The 16,660-nt window shown below is 38.4% G+C and overlaps 1 long non-coding RNA gene across 1 annotated transcript in view; it reads left to right on the top strand.

The window, feature by feature from the left end:
• The window catches only part of LOC149091257 (uncharacterized), a 74,040-nt gene extending 66,259 nt beyond the window's left edge, over positions 1–7,781 (top strand). The window contains exon 2 of the long non-coding RNA XR_016196950.1: positions 7,540–7,781. This is a non-coding gene — a long non-coding RNA (uncharacterized LOC149091257). The remainder of the gene's footprint in view (positions 1–7,539) is intronic.
• The last annotated feature ends 8,879 nt before the right edge of the window (positions 7,782–16,660 follow it).

Genomic DNA, 16,660 nt, shown 5'->3' with positions numbered 1-16,660 from the left:
AGTATAACAAGAAAGAAAGCTCTAGTCGAGACTGCTCGACTACGAGATCCCCTGAACCCTACAAGCAACTGATATTTCAATAATAATTAGCAAACACACACACACGCACACACACACACACGCATACAAACAAACACACGCACACACACGCATACAAACAAACACACGCATATACACACACTCACATATACAGGCGATTGCGCTTGGGTTGCGCTGCAATGTTGGCAATATAATGACAACTTATTTGTTGAATAATTTAATTTCTAGACGTACGATCGTAATGAAACTTCCAGAACGTAATCATAATGTTTAAATGTATGTGTATACCGAAGCTCGGAAGTCTATAGTATTTGATATACGACTTTTACAAAGATGAGGGTGAAGGGGTGGATATAGGGGTGGGGGCAAATTTTAACAAAACCGAAATTGTATAAAATACATCTTAATATACATATAAAATTTGGGGGAGATATAATTTTATAACTGGTCTTCGATAAGGTTTTTTATCGATAAAAAAGTGTCGGAATGAGTTATCGTTTTTTAGTGATAAACTCGATATGCGCGCGATATATACGGACATTTAAAAAAAAAGTTGAAGTCTCTAGCTCTTATATCTTCTGAAATCGACGCGTTCAACCATACGGACGGACGGACGGACGGACGGACGGACGGACAGACAGACGGACAGGGCTAAATCGACTCAGCTCGTCGCCCTGATCAAGAATATATATACTTTGTGGGGCCTGCCACGCCTCCTTCTGCCTGTTACATACTTTTAACAAAACCATTATACCCTGATTTCCCATTTTCAATGGGTTCAGGGTATAACAAGTAAGAACGTTGCAGTCGGGCGCTACCGACTGCGGAATACTCATTCACAGTCCCTTTGTAAATTTAATTTAATTTGGCTTTAAAAAAAATTAGTACAAAACAATTATGCTTTTTGATTATATTGTAGCTTTTGGTAATTTTTATCGAGTAATCGATAATTATTATATTGATCGTGCACTTTTTGAGTACAAATGTATGGTAATTTTCGTTGATAGCTTTTGGTCACACCTATTGCAGATTCTTTAGAGTTTGCTTACATTACAAAAGCGCGCTTTTTATCATTCTAAGAATTGCGATTGATTTCTGGATTTTCTAGCTGTTATTGTAGTTTTGTCAGATGACGCTCTGTTATTAGCTTATTGTATTTTAGCTACTAGTTTGTGAAGCAAAGCGATAGCGCGGGCGCTAAAGGCGTCGCAAGTTATGTTACGGCGACGGAGGTTCAAATCCCCATCGGGGTTTTTTTTTTTTATCATACATATTTCGTTTTTTATAAAATAGATATTTTATTCTTTTTTCTAATTGAACAATTTTATAAGTTTGAATTTGTTTCTTCTTAAAAAGCCCTCATATATGTATGTACGCATATATGCATGTATATATAAGTCTGCACGCATATGTAGCATCAAGCATTACAGCCTTTCTTATGCACGCGCTTATTTGTATGTGTGTATGTATGTAATGCAAATTTATCATCCGCTACTCTGGCTCTTCTTTTCTATAATGCGTCATATTAAGAATCTCATTTTTGCATTTCATTTTAATTACTATTTTTGAGAGTAGGCGGTAGCGCTGTCGGCAAAGGCGCCGGCTAAATTTGTTCTTGTTATTTTGACAAACATGGCTTGGGTGCGAGTTCCAATCCCGCGGAAAACTCTTTTTTGTAAATTGCAAATTTTGTTATTTTAGCTTCTTTTATATTTTTTAAATATTTAAATTTTATTTTTAAATTTTATAAAATCTTTCCTTCCGTGTTATCAATGCCTATTAAGCCTATTTGTATACACATTTACAAATGTACATAGATAGCTCAAGCATATAAATGTCGCAATTTGATACTACAAATGCCGATTGCCACGCCCCTAGTGGCCGTAGACACCTCATTTTTGGCCAGTTCTTAGAAAGAGCTAACGGTAACATATATGCGAAATTTGAATGCTGACGCTAAAAAAATGTGAAAATTACAGGATATTTTTCGATATGCCACGCCCCCAAAGAGGCGTGACAATTATTTTCGGGGCATCGATAGAGGAGGTTACCAGTAACTCAACTATCCAAATTTGAAGCTTCTAGCTCTTAAACTGTAGAAGATATAAAGTTTTGCGGTTTGCCACGCTCCCTTTGGGCGGACATATTCCACTATAGCTTGTTGGACTTGGGAGGTCAACTCGCGTATATATACCAAATTTCAAGTCTCTAGCATCAATAGTGCCTAAAATATAGCCAAATTTGAAAAATCACTATTTCTTCAGGTCCGATTTGCCACGCCCCTATTAGGCGTAGACATAAAATTTTCATCAGTCATTATAGAATTATAGCATTAGCTCACGTGCGAAATTTCAACGTTCTAGCTTTAGAACTTTAGGAGATACAGTTTTATCTGATTTGCCATGCCCCCAATGGGAGGGTCAACGCGGATCTACATACCAAATTTCAACTTTCTAGCTCTTCAACTAACATGATTTCTGGACGGACAGCAAGACGGACATTGCACAAAACCAATATACTAATTCACTTCGTGAATGAGTATAAAAAAAATCAAGTAAGAAAATTCTAGTCGAGACTGCTCGACTAGGAGATACCCTGAACCCTCCAATGTGATATTCTACTCACTCTACACTTCGTTTAGGCACACATACATACACACGCACGTATTAGAGCGCGCTCTGCTAACTGCGCAGTAAGCAGCGACTGCGCTTGGGCTGCGCTGCAGTGTTGGCAATATAATGAGAACTTATTTGTTGAATAATTTAATTTCTAGACGTACGATCGTAATGAAACTTTCAGAACGCAATCATAATGTTTAAATGTATGTTTATACCGAATATAAGTCTCTAGTATTTGATATACGACTTTTACAAAGGTTAGGGTGAGGGGGTGAATTTAGGGGTGGGGGGTAAATTTTAACAAAAACCGAAATTGTATAAAATTCATCTTAATATACATTTTAAATTTGGAGACTCTAGTTTGAAAGATGTAGGAGATATAATTTTTTAAGTGATCTTCGATAAGGTTTTTTATCGAGAAAAGTATCGAAATGAGTTATCGTTTTTTAGTGATAAACTCGATATGATATATACGGACATTTAAAAAAAAAAGTTGAAGTCTCTAGCTCTTATATCTTCTGAGATCGACGCGTTCATACATACAGACAGACGGACAGGCGGACGGACGGACGTAGAGAAAGACAGACAAGGCCAAATCGACTCAGCTCGTCGTGCTGATCAAGTGTAATCATATGGTCAAAATGTGTGTACATTCTAAAGCACAAGTCTCTAGTACTTGAAATACGTTTTTTGCGAATTGGTGACGAAGGGGGCGTTGTATCCAAAATGATTATAAAATGTTTGTATTCATCATATGTATATACACAGTAAATCTAAAGTCTCCAAGTTTAATAGTATTACAATGAGGCTAAAAAAACAAAATCAAATTTTCGATTATTCTCGATAAAAAGTTATCGGATGAGTTATCGAAAAAATAAAGCAAACTCGTACTGCTTATGGTATACACTTATATTCTCTGAGATCTCGGCGTTCATACGGACAGGCGGACGGACGGACAGACGGACAGGGCTATATCAACTCAGCTCGTCGTGCTGATCAAGAATATATATACTTTATGGGGTCTGCGATGATTCCTTCTGCCTGTTACATACTTTTTCACAAAAACATTATACCCTGATTTCAAATTTTCAATGGGTTCGGGGTATAAAAAGAGAGACCAGATGATTGTGGAACCAACCTCACCTAAGTATGTCTTACACAAAAATGGATCCTGAGGGCTTCCCAATCTACATAAAATAATAAAAACTGTTTGCCGGTTCGGTAACAAAAGATAACACATCTAGTAATTGGTAAGTCAAGTAATTCTATAACAGACAACGCAATAACACACGTAGTAATACACATAGTAATTCAATACAAATAGTAATTCAATGAAATAATGTATTTTATAAATCGCAATGTGACAATAAAAAAAAAAAACGGGAAATTTTTTTCAAAAATCACACTTAAGAAAATAGAAAACATTAAAAAAACAAGAAAGAAAGCTCTAGTCGAGACTGCTCGACTACGAGATCCCCTGAACCCTACAAGCAACTGATATTTCAATAATAATTAGCAAACACACACACACACACGCATACAAACAAACACACGCACACACACGCATACAAACAAACACACGCATACACACACACTCACATATACAGGCGATTGCGCTTGGGTTGCGCTGCAGTGTTGGCAATATTATGTGAACTTATTTGTTGAATAATTTAATTTCTAGACGTACGATCGTAATGAAACTTTCAGAACATAATCATAATGTTAAAATGTATGTGTATACCGGAGCACAAGTCTCTAGTATTTGATATACGACTTCTACAAAGATGAGAGTGAGGGGGTGGATTTAGGGGTGTGGGGTAAATTTTAACAAAAACCGAAATTGTATAAAATACATCTTAATATACATTTTAAATTTGGAGACTCTAGCTTGAAAGGTGTAGGAGATATAATTTTTTAAGTGATCTTCGATAAGGCTTTTTATCGATAAAAAAGTATCGGAATGAGTTATCGTTTTTTAGTGATAAACTCGATATGCGCGTGATATATACGGACATTTAAAAAAAAAGTTGAAGTCTCTAGCTCTTATATCTTCTGAAATCGACGCGTTCATACATACGGACGGACGGACGGACGGACGGACGGACAGACAGACGGACAGGGCCAAATCGACTCAGCTTGTCGCCCTGATCAAGAATATATATACTTTGTGGGGTCTGCCACGCCTCCTTCTGCCTGTTACATACTTTTAACAAAACCATTATACCCTGATTTCCCATTTTCCATGGGTTCAGGGTATAAACAAGTAAGAAGACTCTGGTCGAGACTGCTCGACTAGGAGATACCCTGAACCCTCCAAGCTGATATTCTTATCATTCTGCACTTCTTTTATGCACGCACACATACATACACATGCATCCACCCTCACGCGCCCGCGCTCTGCTAACTGCGCAGTAAGCAGCGACTGCGCTTGGGCTGCGCTGCAGTGTGGGCAATAGTATGAGAATTTATTTGATGAATAACTTTTTTTGTAGACATGCAATCTAAATGAAATTTTCAGAGCGTAATCATATAGTCAAAATGTGTGTACATTCTAAAGCACAAGTCTCTAGTACTTGAAATACGTTTTTTGCAAATTGGGGGCGAAGAGGGCGTGGTATCCAAAATCTGTTGATTACAAAATGTTTGTATTCATCATATATATATACATAGTAAATCTGAAGTCTCTATGTCTAATGGTATTCCAATGAGGCTCAAAAAACAAAATCAATTTTTCGATTATTCTCGATAAAAAAGTTATCGGATGAGTTATCGAAAAAATAAAGCAAACTCGTACTGCGTATGGTATACACGAGTATGCACAAAAAATTTCAGCTCTCTAGCTCTTATATCTTCTGAGATCTCGGCGTTCATACGGACGGACGGACGGACGGACGGACGGACGGACGGACGGAGGGACGGACGGACGGACGGACGGACGGACGGACGGAGGGACGGACGGACGGACGGACGGACGGACAGACAGACGGACAGGGCCAAATCGACTCAGCTTGTCGCCCCGATCAAGAATATATATACTTTGTGGGGTCTGCCACGCCTCCTTCTTCCTGTTACATACTTTTAACAAAACCATTATACCCTGATTTCCCATTTTCAATGGGTTCAGGGTATAAAAAGGAGGAAGCTCATTTAATTATATTGTAATAATCCTCTTTTAACTTTCTTAACTTTCTTAGCACCCATAGCATTTACACGTGGTATATCCTTTCTAGCTTCGAATATTCATGGTAATAGGGATTTCCGAGATGCCAGAGGGAATGAAATAAATGCGCTTACAATGTTGGATGTATCGTCATGGCCCTCTTTATGCTAATTTATGGACTCCGGAACTATCGACTATGGATAATAAATTTATATTGGATGAAAATCATTATAATGCACACATGCCCCCTGATTTGCGGGACGCATATATTTAGATGGGGAAGAGTTAAGACTATCGACAATCTAAGGACGCTGGAGCGTCCAGTCAGACATTCAAGGGGAGAACCCAATGAGTAGAACTGATTTGGGCCAGCTTATATTCGGACTAGAGAGAGTTTAGATCTTTGGTTACGAAATTATATAAAATATATTATTTCATTGAACACAAAGTTGTTTATGTTCACAAGAACCCACCACAGCGTCCCCAATCTCTAGTGCTCTAGTAGGGAGAGCTTAACTTATATACATCTATATATATAAAAGAGAGTTGTGAAAAGTTTTCCAGCACTTATAACTCGAGATCTGCTGGACCAATTTTCATGGTTTTGGATTTGTCTCTGCTACGAGTAGGATAGCAGATCTTAAAAATACTGGAAACTAGCTAATTTTATAAAAAAAAAAAATTTGTTTGTCTCAGACATTAGTTTGTGTAAATTATTCATATTTATATATCCCGATTGTTTTGTGGTTTTTTGCGAGTGCATATTCAGTATTACTATTAATAAAAATGCCGCGTCATAGAAGATCTAATCTTTCCCGGCGAACCCATAATGCAATTAGGCAACGGAATAACGCGAGCCAATTATCTGGCGAAGAACGAGAAATCGCCCGAGAAAGGCGCCACGTTAGTTCCCAGCAAGGAAGGGCCTTAATTCGTGCTTCTCAAAGAGAGGCAGCCCGTGAAACGGCAATAAGAAACGGTTCAAGGATTTTATTATCTGGCGATTTCCGACAGGCACTACCAGTAATTCCAAGATCTACTGCTGCCGACGAAATAAACGCTTGCCTCAAAGCATCAAATGTAATCAAATGTAACCAAACTTCAACTGTCTGTAGATATGAGAGTTGCTGAACGATCTATCTGCTGATGATTTCTCGAAGCAATTGCTGAATATCGGTAATGGCCGCATTCCTGTTGACGAATCGAGTGGCTTAATTTCATTTTTACAATTTCGTCTCATTAAAAGATGAGATTATCAACAAAGTATATACGAATATCATTGCTTTCCACAAAAATACTAAATGGTTAATTGAGCGAGCAATGATGGATAAAATCGTTGGTACTCTGTATTCGTTCAAATCTATCGACTGTGTAACAAACGAAGAAGAAACCACTAATTATCTAACTGAATTTTTGAACTCCTTGGATGTGCCGGGTTTACCACCGCACAATTAACAACTGAAGGTTGGCTCGGTAGTTATCATGCTTAGAAATTTAAACCAACCAAAACTGTGCAATGGAACGCGTTTGGTGATAAGAAAACTGATGAGCAATGTGATTCCCGCGTCGATACTCAAAGGAAAATTTGAAGATGAGGAAGTTCTTATTCCCAGGATTCCGATGATCCCAACAGAATTCAATTCCCGATTCGTCTTGCCTTCGCCATACGATCAACAAATCACAGGGTCAATTTTTGACTATTTGTGGCCTCAATCTAGAAAGTGCGTGTTTTTCTCATGGTCAATTGTACGTGGCATGCTCACGTGTTGGCAAACCATCCGCATTATTTGTTCTTGCACCTAACCAAAAAACAAAGAATGTCGTTTACAACAAGGTGCTTGAATGAAAATCCGATTAATAAATAAATCAGAGGGTATCCCAACCTGAACAACATAGCTTTCAACAATTTTTTACCTAGAAATAATAGATAGGGCAATGCAACGTTTGCCGGGCCAGCTAGTATATATGTATATATACATGCGTGCATCCAGGTACACAATATTATGGTTGACATATTACTGAAGCATTTTTGCCATAGCAAAACTGAAAAGCGTGTGCCATACGACATACAGGCAAGCCAGAGGGTGCTCTACAGCAGAAAATGCATATCTGGCCAAAAAGTATCTTTAGGAAAATCGGTCTCATTTTTTTCGCTTTTTCCCATTCCCTATTTCTGAGACTCTTTGTTTTTGATGTGGCCTTCCCCACTCCTTTATGGTGTGCGACAAAACGCCACATTTGCGTTCAATGAGCATGAGATAATGTCATCATCAACGTCGTCATCAACGCAGCCCCTGCCCCTCTGCAAGGCCTCGCCCTATCGAATGCATCATCTTATCGAGCGTGTCTTTGCCAATGGCTGGGTGTGGGGCAGGTGCGACGCTTTCGTTGTCTGGCATTTTGCTTAAGAAATTGCATTTAATTTAATGAGCTCTACGCTTTTAATTAAATCGTACGGTGTGTATGGGCTGCATAAATGAATGGCCACACACAAATGGGCGAAGTGCTAGCTATTGTATGTAAATAGATAAGCACAATAAAGATCACGATAATTATGATTGCAAACAATTAGCCATAAGCTGGCCGCAGTGAATCCGAGAGTAATTAATGTGGATTCATTAAAAATCACTGAAGTGTTATTAAATTCCCCCTGCTTAAAAGAGAAGAACAATAACTATTTACTAAGAAACCCACACATATTTATTTAATTGGTATTATATTTTTGTAATACTCGTATTATTTACAATCAATTTAGATTGAAAATATATTCAATTCAATTTTAATTGGATTACAATTATTCTTAACACTTACATACATCAGATATTGATACACAGATACATACGAAACAAGTAAGAAAGCTCTAGTCGAGACTGCTCGACTACGAGATCCCCTGAACCCTTCGAGCAACTGATATTTCAATAATAATTCGCACATACACACGCACACACACACACACACACGCATACAAACAAACACACGCATATACAGGCGATTGCGCTTGGGTTGCGCTGCAATGTTGGCGATATTATGAGAACTTATTTGTGGAATAATTTAATTTCTAGACGTACGATCGTAATGAAACTTTCAGAACGTAATCATGATGTATAAATGTATGTGTATACCGAAGCACAAGTCTCTAGTATTTGATATACGACTTCCACAAAGATGAGGGTGAGGGGGTGAATTTAGGGGTGCGGGGTAAATTTTAACAAAAACCGAAATTGTATAAAATACATCTTTATATACATTTTAAATTTGGAGACTCTAGCTTGAAAGATGTAGGAGATATAATTTTTAAGTGATTTTCGATAAGGTTTTTTATCGATAAAAAAGTGTCGGAATGAGTTATCGTTTTTTAGTGATAAACTCGATATGCGCGCGATATATACGGACATTTTAAAAAAAAGTTTAAGTCTCATACATACGGACAGACGGACGGACGGACGGACGGACGGACAGACAGACAGACGGACAGGGCCAAATCGACTCAGCTCGTCGTGCTGATCAAGAATATATATACTTTGTGGGGTCTGCCACGCCTCCTTCTGCCTGTTACATACATTTTAACAAAACCATTATACCCTGATTTCCCATTTTCAATGGGTTCAGGGTATAATAATTGTGTGATAAGACTTTTAATATTCAAAATCTTTGCAATTTTAACTTAATTTCAGTTCGTTCTACGACTCTTATTAGAAGTGCTTTCATGGAGTTAATTATTTACATATGTAGTCTCTACTAATTATCAATCATACAAATAGTGATATAATAAGTACCCCAGCAGTTACAATTATTATAATACGATCCTCGATTGAACTGTGACTTGATTTCCGCAACCGAACTAAAAACAAGTAAGAAAGCTCTAGTCGAGACTGCTCGACTACGAGATCCCCTGAACCCTACAAGCAACTGATATTTCAATAATAGCTAGCACACACACACGCATACAAACAAATACACGCACACACACACGCATACAAACAAACACAGGTACACACACACAGTCACATATACAGGCGATTGCGCTGCAGTGTTCGTAATATTATGAGAACTTATTTGTTAAATAATTTAATTTCTAGACGTACGATCGTAATGAAACTTCCAGAACGTAATCATAATGTTTAAATGTATGTGTATACAGAAGCTCAGAAGTCTATAGTATTTGATATACGACTTTTACAAAGATGAGGGTGAAGGGGTGGATATAGGGGTGGGGGCAAATTTTAACAAAACCGAAATTGTATAAAATACATCTTAATATACATATAAAATTTGGGGGAGATATAATTTTATAACTGGTCTTCGATAAGGTTTTTTATCGATAAAAAAGTGTCGGAATGAGTTATCGTTTTTTAGTGATAAACTCGATATGCGCGCGATATATACGGACATTTAAAAAAAAAGTCTCTAGCTCTTATATCTTCTGAAATCGACGCGTTCAACCATACGGACGGACGGACGGACGGACGGACGGACGGACAGACAGACGGACAGGGCTAAATCGACTCAGCTCGTCGCCCTGATCAAGAATATATATACTTTGTGGGGCCTGCCACGCCTCCTTCTGCCTGTTACATACTTTTAACAAAACCATTATACCCTGATTTCCCATTTTCAATGGGTTCAGGGTATAACAAGTAAGAACGTTGCAGTCGGGCGCTACCGACTGCGGAATACTCATTCACAGTCCCTTTGTAAATTTAATTTAATTTGGCTTTAAAAAAAATTAGTACAAAACAATTATGCTTTTTGATTATATTGTAGCTTTTGGTAATTTTTATCGAGTAATCGATAATTATTATATTGATCGTGCACTTTTTGAGTACAAATGTATGGTAATTTTCGTTGATAGCTTTTGGTCACACCTATTGCAGATTCTTTAGAGTTTGCTTACATTACAAAAGCGCGCTTTTTATCATTCTAAGAATTGCGATTGATTTCTGGATTTTCTAGCTGTTATTGTAGTTTTGTCAGATGACGCTCTGTTATTAGCTTATTGTATTTTAGCTACTAGTTTGTGAAGCAAAGCGATAGCGCGGGCGCTAAAGGCGTCGCAAGTTATGTTACGGCGACGGAGGTTCAAATCCCCCCCCATCGGGGTTTTTTTTTTTTTATCATACATATTTCGTTTTTTATAAAATAGATATTTTATTCTTTTTTCTAATTGAACAATTTTATAAGTTTGAATTTGTTTCTTCTTAAAAAGCCCTCATATATGTATGTACGCATATATGCATGTATATATAAGTCTGCACGCATATGTAGCATCAAGCATTACAGCCTTTCTTATGCACGCGCTTATTTGTATGTGTGTATGTATGTAATGCAAATTTATCATCCGCTACTCTGGCTCTTCTTTTCTATAATGCGTCATATCAAGAATCTCATTTTTGCATTTCATTTTAATTACTATTTTTGAGAGTAGGCGGTAGCGCTGTCGGCAAAGGCGCCGGCTAAATTTGTTCTTGTTATTTTGACAAACATGGCTTGGGTGCGAGTTCCAATCCCGCGGAAAACTCTTTTTTGTAAATTGCAAATTTTGTTATTTTAGCTTCTTTTATATTTTTTAAATATTTAAATTTTATTTTTAAATTTTATAAAATCTTTCCTTCCGTGTTATCAATGCCTATTAAGCCTATTTGTATACACATTTACAAATGTACATAGATAGCTCAAGCATATAAATGTCGCAATTTGATACTACAAATGCCGATTGCCACGCCCCTAGTGGCCGTAGACACCTCATTTTTGGCCAGTTCTTAGAAAGAGCTAACGGTAACATATATGCGAAATTTGAATGCTGACGCTAAAAAAATGTGAAAATTACAGGATATTTTTCGATATGCCACGCCCCCAAAGAGGCGTGACAATTATTTTTGGGCCATCGATAGAGGAGGTTACCAGTAACTCAACTATCAAAATTTGAAGCTTCTAGCTCTTAAACTGTAGGAGATATAAAGTTTTGCGGTTTGCCACGCCCCCTTTGGGCGGACATATATCCACTATAGCTTGTTGGACTTGGGAGGTCAACTCGTGTATATATACCAAATTTCAAGTCTGTAGCATCAATAGTACCTAAAATATAGCCAAATTTGAAAAATCACTATATCTTCACGTCCGATTTGCCACGCCCCTATTAGGCGTAGACATAAAATTTTCATCAGTCATTATAGAATTATAGCATTAGCTCACGTGCGAAATTTCAACGTTCTAGCTTTAGAACTTTAGGAGATACAGTTTTATCTGATTTGCCACGCCCCCAATGGGCGTAGATATATCCACTATAGCTTTTTGGACTTGGGGGGTCAACGCGGATCTACATACCAAATTTCAACTCTCTAGCTCTTCAATTAACATGATTTCTGGTATATCGGAAAATGCATTTTCCGATTTGCCCCGCCCCTAGTGGGCGGATCGGGAAAATTTTAACACTTTATAAATCGGAGTTATACACGAGTATGTGTTCAAAATTTCAAGTCTCTAGCTTCAATAGCGGCGAAATGAACTGCGTTCATACGGACAGACGGACAGACGGACGGACAGCAAGACGGACATTGCACAAAACCAATATACTAATTCACTTCGTGAATGAGTATAAAAATACTAAAAACTTCTATTAGTATTGGTTTTCTGCTTCGAATCCGATTTATTCCATCAACAAATTCAATCAAGCAATGAACAGCCTCCACTTGTTGATGACGTCACTGCTGGAGCTCTATTATGGGCCGATCATATAGCCTGTTGGCTAACCGCACTACCGATACTGCTCTGCGCTGCTCTGCGCGCCGCCTCTTGACGTCACATCGACTCTATGTAATAATTTCACGCCTTATCGCGGTCACTTTAATTAGCACGATTGCATTTTCGACACGTAGACGCAATTCAAATTGTAAATCACATAGGCCGTTAAACATGTGCATCCAAAATCGGTATAATATACATATGTATACGTATTACAAGCGAGCATACTTGTGTGAGTGTGCGTACGTACATTGTATATGTATATAAAGCTAGTCGGGCGATTGCCGCTTCAGTTCAAACCACAAAACTCTGCAGTAAATTAATATTGCCAATTAGGGCGACAAGGCCGCATCATCAACGTGGCCTGCACTACTCATTTGAGGCGGTTGCACCACCGAGCGTCCACTTATTCGGCCGGCAATTAGCATGTATTTCGGTCCATGTATACCACGCGCATATCGAGTTTTGTTTTAAAAATTTAGCTCTGCAAAGATATAAACACAGATCATTGGGAACTTGGCTACGAAGAAGCTGAGGAACTACGGAGCAGTGCCAAACGCGAATTATGACAACAGCAAGCCATAGTCTTGTGGAAAGCGAAATGGTCATGCGAAAGGTATGGAAGATGGACCGCTAGAATAATCACTTATATAGAACAGTGGATAAGTAGAAATTACGGTGAAACGTCTTTCTATTTGATATGGTCATAAATACTTTCGAAGGTAGCTAAATAAAATGGGGAAACTGCCGAATCCACCTGTATTTACTGCGAAAATGAAATGGACGATGCAGAACACATTTTCTTTAACTGCAAAAGATGGTGGGCAGAAAGAAGCGACTTGGCAGATATACACAGTAAATCTGAAGTCTCAATTTTTCGATTATTTAGATAAAAAGTTATCGAGTGAGTTATCGAAAAATATGATAAACTTGTACCACTAACAAGAGAACACATAGACCGGACACGTAGTGCAAAGCGTTTTGCACACTTATTTTCAAGCATTGGTTCCCAGACCGTTCGTATTTGCTCGGCTCCTCACTTTTTAGGCTTGTGCTACTAAAATATGGGAACACAAAATCATTCCTCTTCATGCGCTCGACCGAGATGGTCGATTGTTAAACAAAAGATCCCTCTATGCTAAATGTTTCCCTTGCTCTCTCTCTCTCTCGATGCTCTCTGCTCTCTCAAATGTGTATATGTGTGTATGCATGTGAGCACAAGCAGCAGCTCTGAGCTGCCAGCTCACGAAAATTGAAATTTCTTCGCAGCAAGAGTCCATGCCTTCCCTTCTGTGTGAAGAGTATACCGAGCTTTTCAAACCGTTTGCTAAGCTCGTACAAAATTTGTTTATGTGCTTTCGATTTTATTTGTGGAAAGGGTATGAAAGCGTTGGTGCTCATAGTGAAAATGCTTTCGCGACGAGCCTGCACGCACACACTCTCCCTTGCTACATGTACTATGAGCATTTGTATGCCTGTGTGCGAAGCTCTTGCTGCTAGTAGCAATTTTAAATCCCAGCATTTGCATTTGGGTGATCTTGTGAAGTGCTCACATACATATGTATGTATGTATGTATATACATTTGATTGTGTGTGTATGAATGGGATCTGAATCGAACAATTATGGGATATCACTTGTAGAAGCATTTGTATGCCCATGTGCTTTTACATGTGCGTGTGTGTATGTGCATGTGTGTATGCATGGGACGAGAACATTGGTGTGCATGTGTGTATGCATGGGACGAGAACATTGGCTGCCTACCTCAACTAAGAATTGTCTGAATGATTTTGGGTTCGAATTGAAGAGGCGCGCTTATACATACATACATATGTATATATTTATGTATGTAAGTAGCTGATTAACTAAAGTGACAAGTGCATATGCCAATTCTTTGTGGCACTGTGACCGTCGAATAACTCATACTGTATGTGTATGTGTGTAGTATAGTTACTGGCGGGTAACTCGCGCTTATATTTAAGCACCTGGATTTAATTTTAATGATTGTGGGTTGGCTATCAGAAGGAAATAAAAAAAAAAAGTTTAGTACCTTTTTTGGCTCAGTATACAAATGGGATGCGATTTTCGATCCTTTGTACCTGTTCATATAGTTACATACATATACAGGTACATGCCAATAAAAAAAAAAACTTCTAAAAAGAATTGGCATATGCACTTGTCACTTTAGTTATAACTGCGCCTCTTCAATTCGAGCCCAAAATCATTCAGACAATTCTTAGTTGAGGTAGGCAGCCAATGTTCTCGTCCCATGCATACACACATGCACACCAATGTTCTCGTCCCATGCATACACACATGCACATACACACACGCACATGTAAAAGCACATGGGCATACAAATGCTTCTACAAGTGATATCCCATAATTGTTCGATTCAGATCCCATTCATACACACACAATCAAATGTATATACATACATACATACATATGTATGTGAGCACTTCACAAGATCACCCAAATGCAAATGCTGGGATTTAAAATTGCTACTAGCAGCAAGAGCTTCGCACACAGGCATACAAATGCTCATAGTACATGTAGCAAGGGAGAGTGTGTGCGTGCAGGCTCGTCGCGAAAGCATTTTCACTATGAGCACCAACGCTTTCATACCCTTTCCACAAATAAAATCGAAAGCACATAAACAAATTTTGTACGAGCTTAGCAAACGGTTTGAAAAGTTCGGTATACTCTTCACACAGAAGGGAAGGCATGGACTCTTGCTGCGAAGAAATTTCAATTTTCGTGAGCTGGCAGCTCAGAGCTGCTGCTTGTGCTCACATGCATACACACATATACACATTTGAGAGAGCAGAGAGCATCGAGAGAGAGAGAGAGCAAGGGAAACATTTAGCATAGAGGGATCTTTTGTTTAACAATCGACCATCTCGGTCGAGCGCATGAAGAGGAATGATTTTGTGTTCCCATATTTTAGTAGCACAAGCCTAAAAAGTGAGGAGCCGAGCAAATACGAACGGTCTGGGAACCAATGCTTGAAAATAAGTGTGCAAAACGCTTTGCACTACGTGTCCGGTCTATGTGTTCTCTGGTTAGTGCTTGTACTGCGTATGGTATACACGAGTATGCATGCCGAATTTCAGCCCTCTAGCTCTTAACTTTTGAACTCTAGGCGTTCTTACGGGCGGACAAACGGACAGGACTATATCGACTCAGATCGTCGGCCTAATCAAGAATATATATACTTTGTGGGGTCAGCCACGACTCCTTCTGCCTGTTACATACATTTCAACAAAACCATTATATCCTGATTTTCCATTTTCAATGGGCTCACTGAACCCAAAAAACAAAACAAGTAAGAACGTTACTTATTCACATTCCATCAGCAATTTAGTAGCTAGGTTTAGCTCTAATACTGTAGAAAATTCCCAATTTGCCACACCCCTACTGGGCGTACGCACTTCGCTTTTAGCCAGCTTATAGAACGAGCTAGCGGTACAATATCTTCGAAATTTGAATGCTTAGGCTCAAAAAATGTTTAAACTATAGGGTATATTTTGATATACCACGCCCCTAAAGAGGCGTCAAAATTATTTTTAGGATATCGATATAGAGGGTTACTAGTAACTTAACTATCCATATTTAAAGCTTCTAGCTATTATAAATACTTTAAAAGATATAAACCTTTGTGGTTTGCCCCTGCGGGCGGAAATATATCCGTTGAAGCTTTCTGGTCTTGGGTGGTCAGCTTATCAATAGTGTTCAAAATAAAGCAGAAGTTGAAAAATCATTATATCTTCGGGTGCGACTTGGCACGCCCTTAATGGGCGAATACATATAATTTTTATACCCTGAACCCATTGAAAATGGGAAATCAGGGTATAATGGTTTTGTTAAAAGTATGTAACAGGCAGAAGAAGACGTGGCAGACCCCATAAAGTGTATATATTCTTGATCAGGGCGACAAAGTGAGTCGATTTGGCCCTGTCCGTCTGTCTGTCCGTCCGTCTGTCCGTATGTATGAACGCGTCGATCTCAGAAGATATTAGAGCTAGAGACTTCAAATTTTCTTTAATTGTCCGTATATAGCGCGCGCATATCGAGTGTATTACTTAAAAACGATAACTCAAT

The sequence above is a fragment of the Drosophila navojoa genome, chromosome 5 (assembly GCF_054131105.1).
Source record: "Drosophila navojoa isolate 15081-1374.11 chromosome 5, UAZ_NAV_1.0, whole genome shotgun sequence".
NCBI lineage: Eukaryota > Metazoa > Arthropoda > Insecta > Diptera > Drosophilidae > Drosophila > Drosophila navojoa.
This window is presented reverse-complemented; position numbering and strand designations above follow the sequence as displayed.